Genomic DNA, 17,637 nt, shown 5'->3' on the forward strand with positions numbered 1-17,637 from the left:
AATAGAAGTGCTTCCCATCCCCCTCGCCAGGAATTTTGTCCAGCTTGTGAGCCATGCCGTATCGCATATTACCGACCTGGTGCCGTCATCATGCTCTCGTCACATCGTCTCATGCTCGTGCTGTCCGAGCGATATTGTCTTAAGTGAGACTTAACGTTGGCTTTTAGTTGACAGATTGTTGCAAGTTGTTTTTCAATAGACATCACTGGTCTGAATCACACGGTACAACTGCATGACGGGTCTCAGATGAGCTGACTTGCTCAAGCTTTCCCACGATTGGGCAGGCACTTTTATTTTGATAGAGTGGGGAAAAAGCGACAGAGATTTTCGCGAACAGTCCTCGAATACAACAGATATTTGTTTTTAGAAAACGGGAAAAGGGGTGACACGTTACTATGTCGCCTTCCTACTTCTAAGGTTGTTAAAGTAAGTGCTTGATGAATTCTGTTTATGTAGGTATATTGCATTTGCGCCGGTCACTATACATGGAGATATTGTACGTTGATGAAGATGACACAGAAAAACCAGCGGCATAGTTAAGCGTTCCTTGCAGGCTTCATTTCTCGGGAAACTTAAGTTAATTTCACTGACATTTTTTTTCTCCTTTGGTGCTTCTAAAGTAATGAGAGATGGTCCGCCTAAGTGGTACAGTGATTACGGTGCTTGGCTGCTGACCCGAAGGTCGCAGGTTCGACCCCCGCCCTGGCGGTCGCATTTCGATGGAGGCGAAATGCTAGAGGCCCGTGTACTGTGCGATGTCAGTTTACGTTAAAGAGCACCAGATGGTCCGAAATATCGTATAAAGAAACGACTTAAATTTACGCACGTTTAATGGCCAGATTATATCTAGTGCGCTGTACGTTTTTCTTTTTTTCTGAAGGGCAGCAGCGACAGATATTTTCGTGCCGCGCTATCGTCCGAATTTGTGCTGCGCGATTACTGTTTTGTGTTCTTTCGCAAAATGCGACGGGATTAGGCTATTATGCCAGTTGTTAGCGCAAAACTCTGTAGCTGAGAATACGTGCGGTTTCTCAGTGATATTACTGGCCCGGCGTAGTGTTCCAAGTCTCTTGTAGCAAAGCTAGACGCAGCGCGAATGCCGGCCCCCAACCTCTGTGTTGTTAAGAGCAGAGTCTGCAAAAATCACGCCGTCGCACAGGTGCTTTGGATCACGATCAAAACCGACGAAGATTACGTTTGAGTCCGATGTTGATTAAGTTCGATCCCGACCGAGCGGCAAATACGCGTGCACTTTACCGCGACATGTCTCAGTCAGGTATGTACTTAACTGCAATTGAAGGATCGCGCCTGCAATGACAAGATCTCTGTCACACGGGCACTTTCGATCGCAATTGAGCCGGATCAAGATTTATCGCCTCGGCCTTCCTTTGCTGTCACAGTAAAACTTCGTTCTTATGAAACCACAGGTAGGCATGCCTCGCGGCTGTGAGGTTCAAGATACATATGTTCCGTGGACACGAAGTTGAAAAAAGTGAAACTGATCACTACATCGAGGTTTACTGGGCCTTTTAGATGCGAAGCATCTTATGGCGGAGTTCAATCCGGTGGTGGTGGTCGTGGTGTGCGGCGTGACCATCCTTACTGCGCATGCGTAAACCCTCTCCACACACCTCCTCTCCACTCCCCCTCACCCCCTCTCCTGTGCAACGCCGCGATGAGCGCCAGCGCGTCCCCTCCCCCTATCTCACCTCTCCTACGCTCCCCCCCTCGCGCGCCTGTCTACCGCGTTTCCCGCTCGCCATGTGAAAATTAACGGCCAGGTTAGAATGAAGGCACGACACGATGAGCGTAGCGTTCCTCTTCGCGTTCCACGACGCGAGGTTGGTAGCATGCTCAACGAACGCCAACGGAACGCGATCCTACTAGTGCTCCGGCTTCGCATCGCCTCATGGTTCCCTTTAGCGGGAGATGGTGTAATATTTTTTAACAAATTTATAGCCAAGGTGACCGCATTTTGAATGTGGGCAACAAGCTTAAACACCCGTGCGTTGAAATTTCCGTGCATGTTAATAACTGAAGCTTGCCTCCAGTCTGCTGGCGCCTGTAAGTTTTCAGGAAAAATGGCGAAACATTTGTTAGTTGGCTTCGCACTTTGAGAAAATATGTGGTGAGGTGCATGGATACTGTTCTTCTCATCTCAAAATTCATCGTTGCCGTTCTAATAATTCAGTTCATTTTTTCATCCAGCAGGTGGTCGTGTTTTACCCCATGCACTTGCCGTGCAGCCGTTTGAATGGGTAGAAAATATTGCCTCCTGTGCAAGAGCACCAGCTCACTTATTACTTATTGAAATCAAGGGCCATGAAAACGTTTAGAATACACGCTGCACAAACACAAGCCGCTAGTGTTCCCGTCAACATCACGTCTGTTGCATCAGCCGCTTCCTTTTTCGCTGGTTTTTCGGGCACCCAACGACGGCATAGTGCCACCCGGGGGAATTTTTATTCATTGCACTGCCGTTCCGAATATGCGGCAGGCAAGCAGCTGAGACCGCTACTTTCTAGCAGCTCTGAAAATACTGACACAAGCGAACACGCGACGCAAGCAGGGCCGTTACCTCCCGCTGTCAGCAGCCCCCGCCGTCGTCTGCATCACCAGGAGGCGCCTGGTGTCGAGAGTAGCGGCGCGGCTGACACCCGCGCTGCGAGGCTAAGAAAAATCTGGTCTATATACAGGTCATCTTGATAGAACGTCCACTTAAAGACATGTGCACGAGATATCGCTGCAAATTCGATGAGACAACCATCGGTCCTCACAAAATAAATGTTGGCGCAGGTTGGCTATGTGAAGAGTAACGTGTGGGGAACGCTAAAAGTTTGTTAATTCGGCATTGTTACTGTCGCAGCGAAGTGTAAGCCCAGCTGTCTTTCTTTTTCTTTTTTCGTGGAAATACTCATGCTTCAGTACCACAGGCTTTTGTTTCCCTTCGACCAAACGTAGCGCAGTTATTATCAATGGGGCCATGTCAAGCAAAACTGCTTATTCAGAACCGAGGACTTACGCGCTTACGGCTAGTTGAATATCAGAACCCTTGTTCTCTGCTGGTTGATTTCACGTCTCTTGAACAAAGCTTACTGGGTTGGGGAGATATCCTCCGTTGAAAGTAAGTTTTTCCTACAGAGACACTGCGATAACACTAGTTCGCATTTACCTGACGACGATGTTAGAGAAAGGCGAAATGCAAGCGCAGGCAGAACGATAAGGAGAGGAAGAAGTACGTGCGTTCGAAATGATATCAGGCGGCGCCTGCCAGGCGTCCGGTGGACGTCAAGCAGCGAGTGTCTGCTTCCCGTACGGTCGTACGGTAGAACGCGATAGCGTAATCGGGCCACGTGCGCACCGCCTTCTCAAATGCTAGCCTCGCTTCGATCCTTTCCTTTTGCAAGTCAGCGAAGGGCCCACTACGCGTCCGTAGGGCAATACGCAAACCTACGCAGCTGTTCACTTTGTTGATGCTTTTGCTGGTGGTGATGATTAAACATGTCTGAGCGCTTTGTAATGGGTGAGCGTTTAAAGCACCCACTCCTCGCGTAATTCACATGTTTTGACGCCTGGCGCGATTCTACTCTTCTGCCACGCAATATTGCATGCGTTAAGGAGAGTGCTTCCACTACATGACATACAGATACAGATTGTGTTGTTTTCCGAAGCAGTTTCAAGAAATAGCGTGCCTCTGTGGTAGAACACCTGCCTACCACACAGACGACATGGGTGCGATACTATCTCGAACCCGAAGATTTTTATTATTTATTATTGCGATAGCAATTACATGGACAGTCTCGGCTGGATTTTGCCGTCGCCGTCGCCGCCGTCATGCACCGTATATACTGGGCGTGAAGCTGCGCGACGCCGCCGCCAAGATCCTGCCGTACGAGAGCTTCGCCGCACTCATCATCATTCACCCCGTGGATATGCTGTGGAATTTTTTCTGAATTATTTTCTTTGGGGCTTTTATATATATATATATATATATATATATATATATATATATATATATATATATATATATATATATATATATATATATATATACTCTCGTACGGCAGGATCTTGGCGGCGGCGTCGCGCAGCTTCACGCCCAGTACATCATCAACGACGTGAGATCGGGCCGGTTTATACTAAAGGGTCGATGAGAGTCATGGCGACTTGCAGCTCGCTTTAATTTTACGTGTACGCTGTGAATTTTTATTGTTTAATCACGCACAGGAGAAATCTCACCAGGCACTACCTTGGAGGTAAACAATGGCTGCTAATGGGGAATGAGAGACAGAAGAAGTCGGCTTTTAGCTAACACTTACACTTCTACTTCTACTAACGTTTCCTACTGGAACATGCCAGTGGCTGCTAATGGGGAATGAGAGACAGAAGAAGTCGGCTTTTAGTTAACGCGCACGCTGCGAATTCTTTATTGTTCAACAACGCACAGGAGAAATCTCCCACCAGCACCACCTTGGAGGTCAAGATCTGGTACTAGCGTTAAGACTGGTTACACACTACATACAGGGGACGAACGGGTGCCGCTATAAGGAGCTTTGCCCCTAAAATGCTTCCGAAGCGTGGAATCGAACCAGGGACTAGAGCTGTGCACGGACCGTATTTCCGAGCCCGGCCCGGGCCCGCTGACTTTGTCGAAGGCGCGCCCGAGCCAGACGGCAAAGGGTTGCGAGCCCGCCCGGCCCGGCCCGACGTACGAAAACACAATCCTGGGCCCGGCCCGGTCCGGCCCGGCTTTTTGAAGGTTCGCCGCGAAAACAAAACATCGTTTTCCGGTAATCTGGCATTTTATTGAGCATATCAAATATGATCAAACGACACACGACGAACAGTCTCTATTACACAGATTACAAATTGTCGTGCAAGAACAGCAAGCAGTCCAACGATTCCAGCTTCAACTAAGTGCGGCGCTTTTGCAATATGTAGCCCGCCGAACTGAAGTTACGTTCGCTGCTTGCACTCGTCGCCGGAATTGCTAATGTCTTTTTTGCCAGCCTGGCAAGCTTGGGATATCTCTGCTGCTTGTTTTTCCAGAAGACTAAAACTTCAGATGGACAGGAGGGTGATTCCATAGAGAGATAATCGGAGAGCTCATCTTTTGTAAATGCTACATACTCACCAATGTCGCTCCACTCGCTGAACAACTGCAAGGGAAAGGAAAAGCGGTAAAGGGCGGTCGCGGAAAAGGCGCTGTATGCGTGCTGGAAAACAATTCCCGCTCATTCTCTATATTTCGGGCTTGAGTCGGGCTTTGCGCCGGGCCCGAGCCCGGCCCGATAAAACTTCAAGTAGCCCGAACCCGGCCCCGGGCCCGAGGTGAAAATACGTCGGCCCGCCCTCGGGCTTTCGGGCTACCCGGAGCCCGTGCAAACCTCTACCAGGGTCCTCTAGCTCCGCAGCGAGTGGCGCTAACTACTGCGCCACGAAACGCAAATCTTCCGCGTAGCTAACGGCGAGCGTTATATACACACCCTTTACCGCTGGACGGACTCACAGACGGCAGGCGATAATAAGCGTTTCTTCATTACCAGCGAGATGGCGCTAGGAGCGCCACGGGCTCATTTAAAAGTCGTCGGCGAGCTCGCTCGCTTCTTCTTATATTTGCGCAGGGAGAACCTTGCCCTTCCGCTGTCTGCTCGCGCGATTTTCTCGTGGTGAGGGGAAGAGGGATGTTTCAAGCATTCACCGTGATGTCCGCGCTCATGTTACGGAGCGTACGAAAGTAACTCGAGCTCAAGGGACGCCGCTAAACGAACAAACAGAAGATGAGCGCGAACTATCAAGTGTCACAGCTCGACACTTGAAGCACGCTAGTTTCCTTCGCTGCTTTGGCCGCCTTTGCAGCAGGAGCGCTGTTCAAACTGAGAGTATCCATTGGCGAGCCTCACTTCGCATAGCATTAATGTTTTGCTATCGCATTCATTGCTTCGCCCTTGCGGCGAAACTGTGACTTTTTTTTATTTGCATCTTTCTCGATTTTTCGGTCACGGACCAGATGATGAATTTTCGCTCACAACCAACGACCCCGGCGCCGACACCGGAATTGAATTTCTGCGAAACGAGCTCTTTAACGCTATCGCGTTCATACGACTTTCGTTGGTTTGGCTCTGTATATTTTCACTAACGTTTCGTCTGGTGGACTAGACTTTGTCAAAGACTTTGTCCACCGGGCGAAACGTTAGTGAAAATATACAGCGCCAAGCCAACGAAAGTCGTATTTTCTTTCTTCTTCCTTATTCTATCGTGGTCCGCGTGAGTCTTTTCCCACTAAGACATATATATATATAGCCCCTTCTGGTGGGTCGTCCTCTTCGGCTCCTCGCGGACAGAACGCAGCTCGTGCTGAGAGTCGGCGCCGCCTTGACTGTCGGTGTCGTATATCGTCAACGAGTGCCCGCTAATAAATGTATTTACAATTTATATATATATATATATATATATATATATATATATATATATATATATATATATATATATATATATATATATATATCTATATGCGTGTGTGTGTGTGTGTGTGGTAAACCCTCGTTATCCCGACCTTTGATATCTCGAATTTTCGGATAAGTCGAATTTTTTCCCTGATACGGTGTCAACTCCATATGTTTTTTCACCCCATATCTCGAAACCTCACTGCGCCGAACTCCGGATATCTCGAAACCTAGACTGCGACAATGCTGACAAAAAGACAGTACCGATACGTTTTTTTTTCTACTTTTTTGCGCAGTTGTGGTATTACCATAAAGTGAGCGATGGTCCGCTCGCGTTATCAACAGGATCAGCCAGCCGTGAGCGGCCGATGCTAAGATTAGCATATATAATAAAGCATGACGCATTGCTACAAAATACCGGTGGTGGTCACGTTACTAAGCAGAGCGGTCGCAAGTGCTTTCCCGCGGCGTTTACTCGCGACCGGCCGCTTAGGAACAAGGTCCAGTGCAGTGGCGGTGCCGAACAACTGATGAGGTGTGTCAGGCAGCTTGACAACTCTGTTCCCGCACCGAGCTCAGCCACCAAGGAGACCAGTATTACAAGTTTCTTTATAGTTTCTGATATATCTGGCTTTATTGAGGAAGTCGGCGATTACCGGCGCCAGATTGGAAAGGCGTCATGTTGGCTTTACGCGGTGTTGGTTATGCATATGTTTTCGCGAATTTCAAAACTCTGCTTATTTCGAATTTTTTTCCCATGTTTCCTGCTTCGAGTTATATATATATATATATATATATATATATATATATATATATATATATTGTGAAAGGCAGGAACGGCAATGCGGCTCGGCTGCTTGCGCGAGGAGCTGGGAAAGCACCAAGGAAAAAGGAGGAAGAAGTGCAGAATATAGAACAGTACATTTCTAAAATTTTATAGCTTGCCGGTAAGAAGAGCGGAATATGTTTTTATCAGTGACCCAGATTCCTTCTTTCTCGCTCATTGGCCACGATATCACACACCACAGATAATCTTCGTACAAAAGAAACTGGAAATTATAAATGTCAACATCAGAGAGATAATTGTAACCAATGGCTCAAATCAGGTTCTTATGATAGATTACGAAGAGATTTTTCCTCCAAAATCAAAATTTCAATCCCAAAAATTCTTAGAGAACAGGTTAGAGGATTTTCTGATACATGCACAAACACGAAACGTAATAGCCACTGATGCTTCCGTGAACGAAGAACGGGCAGGCGTAGGAATTGTCTCCCAGTCGCTGGGCTGGTCATTCGCTGTGAGGTTACCCGATTTTACTCCGGTTTTCGAAGCTGAACTCATGGCCGTCATCATGGCACTGCGAAAACTCCCGACAGACGAGATCAGGGCGATAATAATAACTGATTCGCTCTCCGTATGCACAGCACTTACAGCTTCACATAACTCTCGTGCCCTCAAGACATTTCGATCTTTAGTTCCATCTCAGCTGAAGCACCTAAAACTAGTGTGGGTCCCAGGTCACTGTGGCTTAAAATTAAATGAAATGGCTGATGCTTTAGCGCGCGCATCGCTAGATCTCCCAATAATCCAGGTTCTTCCAGTGGTAGAATATTTCACCGCAATCAGATACAGAAAGTCGGCGATTCACACTGATAGGATGGAAACAATAACAACGTGGACGGAATACAAACATCTCAACTTCCCATGGAAGTCTCATTGGAGCCAATCTAGACAATCTGAAGTTACGATCACCAGATTTCGATGCCGTGTCCCCCCATTAAATCTATACTTACACAGAGCTGGTCTGACGATATCGCCCCTATGTCAATTCTGCGGAGAATTAGAAAATATTGCACATTTCTTTTTGTTATGCCGCAGATATTCAATTATTAGATCACGACTGCTCATTACTCCGCTGTTAAAAATAGGCTTAAACTTAACTGAAGAAATTATACTAAGCTTCGGAGCCTCAGGGTTGGGATACTGCCATAGGGATGCCTTCAATGCCGTGTGTAATTTCATGCAAAACACTAAACGTGTACCTTTTTAATCTTCCTTCAAAAACGCTCTTAAATAAAATGCGGTTCAATATATCTAATCTCACCAAATTGTTCTGATCAGGTTAATACGGCTGTCTGAAATACGAGCGCAATAGCATAATTTTTGAAGTATTAATTTGATGTCTTATTTATTGTTGCCATTTCTACTCTTAATTTTTTTTAACCATTGTACATTCTTCGAATAAGATTTTAAGCTTCAACTACATATTCTTGGCCCATCCCCCAGAGTGGGTACGTGCCATAGAAAAGTAGGCAAAACAAACAAACAAACAAGAACAGCCGGCCCAGGAACGGGTGCTGTCTCTGTGTCTCGTTCATTACAATGGCGCAGCCGTCCGACGGACCTCTGCTTGACGACCTCTGCCGACGGACCTCTGCTCCGACCACTGTGTGCAGTCGCACACAGTGCTACGGAGCGGACGCACAGTTTCGCGTTCAGCGGCTTCCGCTACAGCGGCTTCGGGCTCCGAGCCCAACCCCGCCCCTGCACCAACTGATTCGTCTACAGGCGTCACCACAGCTCCGGTCTTCGACTTCACTGCCTTGCAGGTGGACGCTACCTCAGTCGCAAGGGACGCTGTCCATGCTCCCTCAGACTTTATTTCGCACACCGCCGCCCAAGCGACCTCCGCATCGACGCCAGAGGTCAACACTCCTACTTCAAATGCGGTCTGCAGCGACTTCACCGTGCTCACGAAGGCAGTCTCTACCATCATGAAGTCCGTGGCAGACACCAACGCATGCATTACAAGAGCCTTGGCACGTACAACACTGCCTCCGCCATCTCTGACCGAACTTCCCGAATTTCGAGGATTTCAAGACAACCCAACGATCTGGCTGCAGACCATCGATGCCTTGGCCCGCCAACATTCTTGGCCTGACGACGTCAAAATGTCTTCCGCCGAGAACCGACTACGCGACTCGGCCAAAACTTGGCATCGTTACGACTGACATAACTACACCACTTGGACCTCATGGAGTGCAGCCCTAGTGAGTGCCTTCCGCCCGCTTTCGTCCACGTATGACGAGCAGTTCATGCGAATGCGATCGCGCCGGCAAGGTCCCACTGAAGTTGTCACGACCTACATTTATGATAAGCTTCAGCTCCTCAACGACTGTGGCATCACGTGGCAGTCTCCAGCTGCGCGCCAGTACGTGGTCGACGGAATGTGGGACGCCACTCATGCGGTCATCCTGTCCTCTCAGCTGCCTGAGATCTCAACCACCGTCTTCGTTCACAAGGCCGCGGAAGTGCAGCAGAGTACCCGACGCCGTCTTACGTTCGGCACGCCACAGCAACAGTCCCCACCCACCTCCGCGCGACGGGGTTGCTTTTTGTGCGGACGTGTTGGGCACAACGCCAAGGAGTGCCGCCAATCGTCCCAACCCCGGATTCAGTACCAAGCATTTCAAACCCCAGTGTTACCAGTGCATGTTGAAGGGATCGGCGACTTGTCAGCGCTTGTTGATACCGGCGCTGAACGAACGGCACTGCACCGACGTCACGCTCCCGACGCCATTTCCCCATGGACGCAGCCTCCACTCCGCGGACTGGGAGGCAGCGTGATGCCAGTGGGCATGCTCGACGTCTATGTCCGGACGACAGCGGGGACAAAGTTTCTGCCAGCCATTCCTGTCTTCGAGGATCTACCTGCCGACATGATTCTGGGCACAGACTTCCTGTTGTCGGACGACATCCAGATCACCATCGATCGTGGCCATGTAGAGCTCCGGCCTTCGTCAACCGAGGCTGCGGCGACGCCCCTGCCAACGTCGAGAGGTGAGCCGCCGAGTCCGCTTACCTTAAAGGGGTGGTGCCACCAAACTTGTGGCTTGCGCGTTCTTTGCTGTAAGCGTTTCCTATAGCTCCAGGAAGCATGATGCACGCACCAAGATTCATGTATTCTCGCTAAATAATTTAATATCGCGTTTTGATGTGGACAATTTTCGGTTTCGGTTTCTGGGCGCCGAGGTTGGGCAGTGACGTAGAAGTGTAGGAGGCGTGCTTACGTGACCACGCAAGGCTGTGACGCACTTAGCCAGGAAGCGATCGAAACTCGGCGAGTGATGTAGCAACCGATGCTTTGCCGGTACTGTAGTGAATTAGAATATATTCTAGTTCACTACAGCCGGTACGTACGTTGCGGAAGTGGCGGAGGTCCGGAGGTCACTCACGTTACTACAGCAGATTTGGTGTGACGTCACTACAACTTTCGTTGCCCATCCTACAGATCTACGTCAGTGTTGGCGCTCTAGCGATGGGTTTCGATCGGGAGAATGGGCATTTAGGTACACTTTAGAAGTGAATTAAAATATATTCTAAACGTTTGCTGTGTCCGACCCTTTCTGTGAAATGTTCTTGCATACAGAGGAAACCCACAACAGGCTTGTTACAGCCTCGAAATTTGATGGCACCACCCCTTTAAGTTCTATATTGACTCGGCATAACGCAATATTCGCCGACACTACGGCAGATCTCCCGGGTACTAGGATGCTTTTGCATCGAATACCAACGGGGGACCACTCTCCGATATGAGTGCCGTTGAGAAGATACGGTGAGAAGGAGCGCGCCGTTATCGCAGATCAAGTACGCGAAATGCTCTCCGCAGGCATAATTAGGCCTTCATCAAGTCCGTGCGCAGCACCTGTCGTGCTCGTACGAAAGAAAAACGGGTCCATGCGGTTCTGCGTAGACTACAGGCAGCTCAACAAGTGTACGACGCCCGACTCGTACCCATTGCCTCGCATCGACGACGTCATCGATACAGTTCACCACTGCAGATTCTTCTCCTCACTCGACTTACGCGCAGGCTACTGGCAGATTAGCGTCGCAGAAGAGGATAAGTGCAAGACCGCCTTTCACAAGTGTGAAAGGCAAGAACGGCAATGCGGCTCGGCTGCTTGCGCGAGGAGCTGGGAAAGCACCAAGGAAAAAGAGGAAGAAGAGGGTAGACAATAGAACAGCTAGCCCAGGATCGGGTGCTGTGTCCGTCTCTGTTCCTTACAATGGCGCAGTCGACAGGATTAAGCCGTTAGCGGTTCTTTGCGTGTTGCATTTTACTTTATTGTTTCTGGCGCAATAAGTTCTCTACCGAAAGTACTTATCCTCGATGCGGAGAATCGGATATGTCGGGATTATCGGACATCAAATCTTCACGGTGAGGCGACTGACTCAGCAGATGTCGGTACTTGATCACCTTGCGGAATAAGCTTCCGCGGTAAAAGAAAAAAAAACGAACAATTGAAGCGGTGGTGGTCGGCTGGCTCACCAACGTTTTTTTTTTTGTTGTTACATTGAGGAAATGAGCTTCGTCGCTGCCTCTACATAATCTAACCTGAATACGCTTTGGTCAGCCAAAGATTATTTGGATGTATTACCATTTCTCTGTACGTCGACATGTCTTGAAATATTATGAACCGTGTTGCCATCAAAGGTATCAAAGCCGCAATTTAAACGAAGTGCTACACAAGCTCTACGAGGTGGGGTTCCGCTTAAACCGAGAGAAGTGCCAGTTTGGTCTGTCTAAGATTGCGTACCTTGGACATCAGATTTCTCCCGACGATATACAGCCACTCCCGGAGCGCATCGCAGCAGTGTCGGAATTTCCCACACCAGCCAGCTTGAAGCAAGTGCAGTCGTTTATGGGCATGGCATCTTACCTGCGGAGGTTTATTCCCCACTTCGCTTCGGATTGCGGCTCTCCTGAGCGATCTCCTCAAAAAGGACGTCCAGTTTGAATGGGGCGCCGCGCAAGAAACTGCTTTTCGGACGATAAAGCGAAAGCTCACTGCCTGTCCTGTATTGAGTCACTTCAATGATGACTGGGCCACTGAAGTGCACACCGACGCTAGCCAAGTCGGTCTAGGGGCAGTGCTAGTCCAGCGTGATCCAGAAGACGTCGAGCACATCGTCGCTTATGCCAGCCGGAAAATCTCCTAGACCGAGCGCCACTATCACTCCAATGAGCTGGAATGTCTGGCAGTGGTGTGGAGCGTGGACGATAAATTCCGCCATTATCTGTTCAGACGCAGGTTCACCGTGGTAACCGATAATGCCGCGTTGACTTGGATGTTTTCCAAGCAACAGCTCAAGCATAAGTTTGCTCGGTGGATTATCACGCTCCAAGAGTATGACTTTGACGTGCGTCATCGCGCTGGGGTCTTGAACAACATCGCCGATGCCTTGTCACGCAACCCACTCATGCGCGTTGAAGGAAGCAAGCAAAATCACATCTATTTTGCCCAAGTAAACGTGCGCAAAACCCAAGAAGAGGAGGAGGACTTGGCGCCAATCATTGCATCTGTAACGGGCACGGAAACAAATCCGTTGTTTGCAATACGCAATGATGTACTGTGCCGTCGTCAGTGGCACCACGACCTCTCGGAAGAACGCTACCTCTTGGCTGTTCCGAAATGTCTGCGTACCGAAATACTACGGGCCATTCATGATGATCCCGAAGGAGGGCACATTGGACAACGAGCCACGCTTCGCAAGCTGCAAGAACGCTTCTGGTGGCCGAAAATGCAGAGTAATGTGCGCTCTTACGTAGCCAGTTGCGAAGAGTGTCAACGGTTTAAACAACTGCCGGGGTGTCAGCCTGGACTGTTAACACCAGTGCAGATACCCGATCAGATATTTCATACGGTGGGCATCGATTACATAGGGCCGCTACCCACCACCACTGCTGGAAACCGCTACATCATTGCAGCTGTGGACTATCTGTCCAAATACGTAGAAGTGGCAGCCGTACCATCTCTTGCCACCGTTCATTTAGTCAATTTCTTGCAGTGCAGATTTGAATGGAGGCATGGCTTGCCAAAAAAACTTATATCTGACCGTGAAACAACATTTCGTAGCCGGGAACTGCGAACGTATCTTTCCAAGGCGGGTGTACAGCACCATTACGCATCAGCGTTCCATCCGCAGACAAACGGCCTTACTGAGCGTACTAATCAAAGTATTCAGGCAAGACTCGCTCCGTACACCAAAGTCGACAAGAAAGGAGAGGCCGATTGGGACGTACACCTTCGGGCTGCTGGCTATGCAGTTAACACGGCGCTGCAGACGTCTACCGGTGCGACACCGTACGAAATCGTATACGGAAAGCTGCCCCAGCTGAAAGCGGTCCTCAGCCTAGACGCTCCTGTTAGCGTCACACGCCATGACAGCCGTACAGACGCCTGTCAGAAGATCAGAGCTGCGGCCAGGAAAAGAGCCGCACGAGCACAAGAAAAACAAAAGCGCTATTATGACCGCCGCCGGCGCCCTGCACCGGAATATAAAATTGGAGACGAAGTGTGGGTGCAAAGGGGCGGCAGCTGCCCGGGAAAGAAGTTACTACCGAAGTTCGAGGGGCCCTTCACGATCACCGAACGGTTAGGACAAAATACCTGGTGCGTTACCACCTCAAATCCAAGCTTTGAACTCGATCGGCGGAAAAGGAACAACTTCGCAGTGCATGTGTCACGCTTCAAGAAACGAGTGCGTCCCTTGTACTGAACTGTTGTTCTTTTAGTTTGCCAGGTCCGCAGCGTGGCCGAGTGTGAAAGGCAGGAACGGCAATGCGGCTCGGCTGCTTGCACGAGGAGCTGGGAAAGCACCAAGGAAAAAGGAGGAAGAAGTGTAGAATATAGAACAGCCGGCCCATAAACGGGTGCTATATATATATATATATATATATATATATATATATATATATATATATATATATATATATATATTCACGACACTCTTTCACGACACCAAAAACACCACGCTTGCGGCGAGAAGATGCTTAGTAAGCGAGAAAACACGCAAAAACAAAATGTGCGTTGCGACGCCACCTTGAAGTTTCCGCACCATTCGCCGTGAGGTCACATGTTTTGACGACGCCTACTACGGACTACGTAGCTCCTAATCGGTAAAAATGAAGTACATTGTCCTCTGAAGGGGCCATAGACTTAACATACCAAGTTTGGGGTAATTTTGTTGAGCTAATGGCGCCAAAATACGATAAGTGCACTTTGAAATCCGTGACCTCACGCAGGGAGATTTCGGCGTGAAATTTAATGATGAAACTTTGAACTTGATTTTCTCCTGTATTTTAATAAACCTATGGTGGCGAAATTAACGACATTAGAGTTCTGAGAGCACAATTTATCGATCTAAACCGATTCATTGTTTCTCTTTAGTGTCCCTTTAAACACCATTCTGCGACACTAGTACGTCGAGAAAAAAGAAAAAGTCAGTGATTTTACAATTCACATCTTGAAATAGATCTCGAAACTAGGGCCAGTTTTATAAGGGCTCTCGCACTTGGGATAAGAATGCATTCTTGGTTTTATTTAATTATTTAACAGGCGTCTTTCTATGCATTGCTATTTAAAATTAACTCGAAGACCAACATATTTCGTCACCACCGCGGTGAACTCGCTAGTGTCACTCTGTCATCAATAGTGTCAAACTAGTGTCATCCTCAGAATTCGAAGTTACCGGCAAGAGTTTGTAACAATAATTGTTGGGGTCTAACGTCCCAAAATCAAGATATGATTATGAGGGACGCCGTTGTGGAGGCCTCCGGGAATTTCCACCACCTGGGGTTCTTTAACGTGCACTTAAACCTAAGTACCCGGGTCTCAAGCATTTTCGCTTCCATCGAAAATGCGGCCGCCGCGGCCGGGATTCGATCCCGCGACCTTCAGAAGAGCAGCCGAGCACCTCGACCACTAGACCACTGTGGAGGGTTTGCCAGCAAAAGTTCGTACGCTGCAATATGTTTCATAAAGTAATTGCGATAGAAGGTTAAGCAGCAAAATTTTGATATTTATTCAGTCATTTTTATTTCTTATAAAAATGACGTGCTTTTCTAAGAGCAGTCTGGCTCAAAATCAAGAACTGGGCCACATGTCGCTGGTGATTTTCTAAAGCTTTTGATAGCAGTTAAAAAAACTAAAAGAATAACCTATAAATATACAGTTTCCTCATAACTGAAGCACGTCATTTTGGAAGACAGCAAGGGTATATGCCGCCCAATTCTGCCTGGAATGCCACACCGAATTATCGCCAGCATAAAACAAAGCGAATACCAAGCAACAAAGAAAGAAGGCATATGAATACAAAACAAACCAGAACAAAACAAGAACGTGGTAGTATTGACGGGCAAGGCAAAACCCTACTGGCGACCCTGCACACCGGAGGCGGCAACGGGTAGCACAACATGACTGAGCGCATGCTGGACTACAGACTACAAGTAAGAAGACAAGACAATTGAGGATAAAAGCAGCGAGAACCTGAGCGTAACGGCATGATCCCTGTTGTGAATCATGTATGCTGCATGCAACGATCGCTTTCCACGAGATTGTCGAGTGGCTGCTGGTTTGCAAGCTAAAACCGAGAAAAGAACTGCTAACGTGTTTAGCACAGGTGCTTACAGCGTCTGAGCTCAAACTTATGTCGAAGGGCTTGATCTTTTGTCCGGTATAACAGAAATGCGATAACAGCATTCCGCCTCCAGGAATACTCTCACGACCGCAAAAACAATTCACATGAGAATGAATGCGGTATAGATGCCACGCACTCGGGCAGTCGATATCATGCGAGGCAGTCTACGGGGAGCTGGCTGAGGCGCGTTGTGCTTTCTGAGAGCGTAGCCTATACCGCGCAGTGCGTGGCCGCACGCGAGCCCACCCAGATTCCGAGTTTTACCAACGTTTGGCGGTGCCTAATCTTCAGGTGTTACTCGTCACTTCGTGGTAGCAAAAACCCGAAACTCCTAGGTCTGTACATGCCAGATCTCGGCACAGCTCGGCGTCGAAGACGACGCCGAGAGACACAATGCCAGATGATGCCGGTATAAACGCTTAATGTGCGGCGGCCTAATAAGAGGACGAGAGTCGAGTGACGGCTACGACTACGAATGCCATTCAAGTCATAACATTTATTCCAAGCAGTGGCGTAGCCAGGGGGTGGCAGACCGGACAAGCTGTATTCAAGCGTTGCTCGATCCCGGAGGATTATGCTAACGACTGAGCAGTCGTTAGCACTTCGTATGATATTCACATCGTCGCACCACAGCGCGCACTTCGTTTTGATGAAAGTGACGTCTGTGCTCTAACGTGAATGCTGACGTTACGTCAGAACATAAGTTGCCCTTTAAACGCTAGTTTAGTCGACGGGCCTGGTAAGCCCATCATGTGCACACTACTCCACTTACAAAAACACGTCGATCCACCTCGTAACCTTTGGCTCAAAGCCGAAAAAAAGCAACATACGCCGCTACTCGCTGGCTGCTTCCCATGAAACCGATTCCGACAATGAGTGGGAGCTACCGAATATTAACGCGAGATCGTTATGCGCCCATGTCGCAGAAATTCCGGTGTCGGCGTCGGCGGTTGTGAGTGAAAAAAAAAATCATCACTCTCCGTCACCGAAAAATTGCCATGGATGCAAATAATAAGAAAATGGTGTGCCCGAGGTGGAACCGAACCCAGGCCTTCGGCGTGGCAAGCAGGTGTTCTACCACAGAGCCACGCCATGCTTGGAACTGCACGGAAAGTAACTTTCTTGCTTCACAAACATACGCGTCCTATGTACAGGCGTCGCAGTACGAGATGTAATATCGCAGTATGTGCTACAAGCGTACATTGCCATCGGACTAGTGATGCAGAACTATCGATGGTACTATCGATACTATCGATAGCTGAGTCACTATCAACTATCGATGGTAAAAAATAGTATCGATAGCGCTATCGATAGTAAAAAATTCGATGCTCTATCGATAGTATAAAATCAACAGCGCGGACTCACTGCAGAATAAACTTGGTTTTCGGCGCGCGTGGTACATAGTGGAGCCGGAGGAGCAGGCTGAAGGGCAAGAAAGTTGACATCATTGCGTTCTTCACCAGAGTGCTTTGCTGACACATGATCACAAAGCCAAACTGTTCAGCTGTAGCGGAAAGGAAGGAACATGAGGTAGGACTGCGCGGCTTCAAATTGATACTGCATTTTATTATTTCAAAATAAAAAAAATACCAAGAAGTTAATTGTTAGGTGTAGCTGGTTGCTTTTGAATACGAATTTATTGATGGACATATTCCGCCACTTTGACTGTCCAAATAATTAATTTCTCTGCCAAAAATTGCTCATAAATTA

At 48.5% G+C, this 17,637-nt stretch overlaps 1 protein-coding gene across 1 annotated transcript in view; it reads left to right on the forward strand.

The window, feature by feature from the left end:
- The window catches only part of LOC119395151 (cytochrome P450 4c3-like), a 387,183-nt gene that overhangs the window by 181,378 nt on the left and 188,168 nt on the right, over positions 1-17,637 (forward strand). The window lies entirely within an intron of this gene.

Source organism: Rhipicephalus sanguineus, chromosome 1 (genome assembly GCF_013339695.2).
Source record: "Rhipicephalus sanguineus isolate Rsan-2018 chromosome 1, BIME_Rsan_1.4, whole genome shotgun sequence".
Taxonomy (NCBI): domain Eukaryota; kingdom Metazoa; phylum Arthropoda; class Arachnida; order Ixodida; family Ixodidae; genus Rhipicephalus; species Rhipicephalus sanguineus.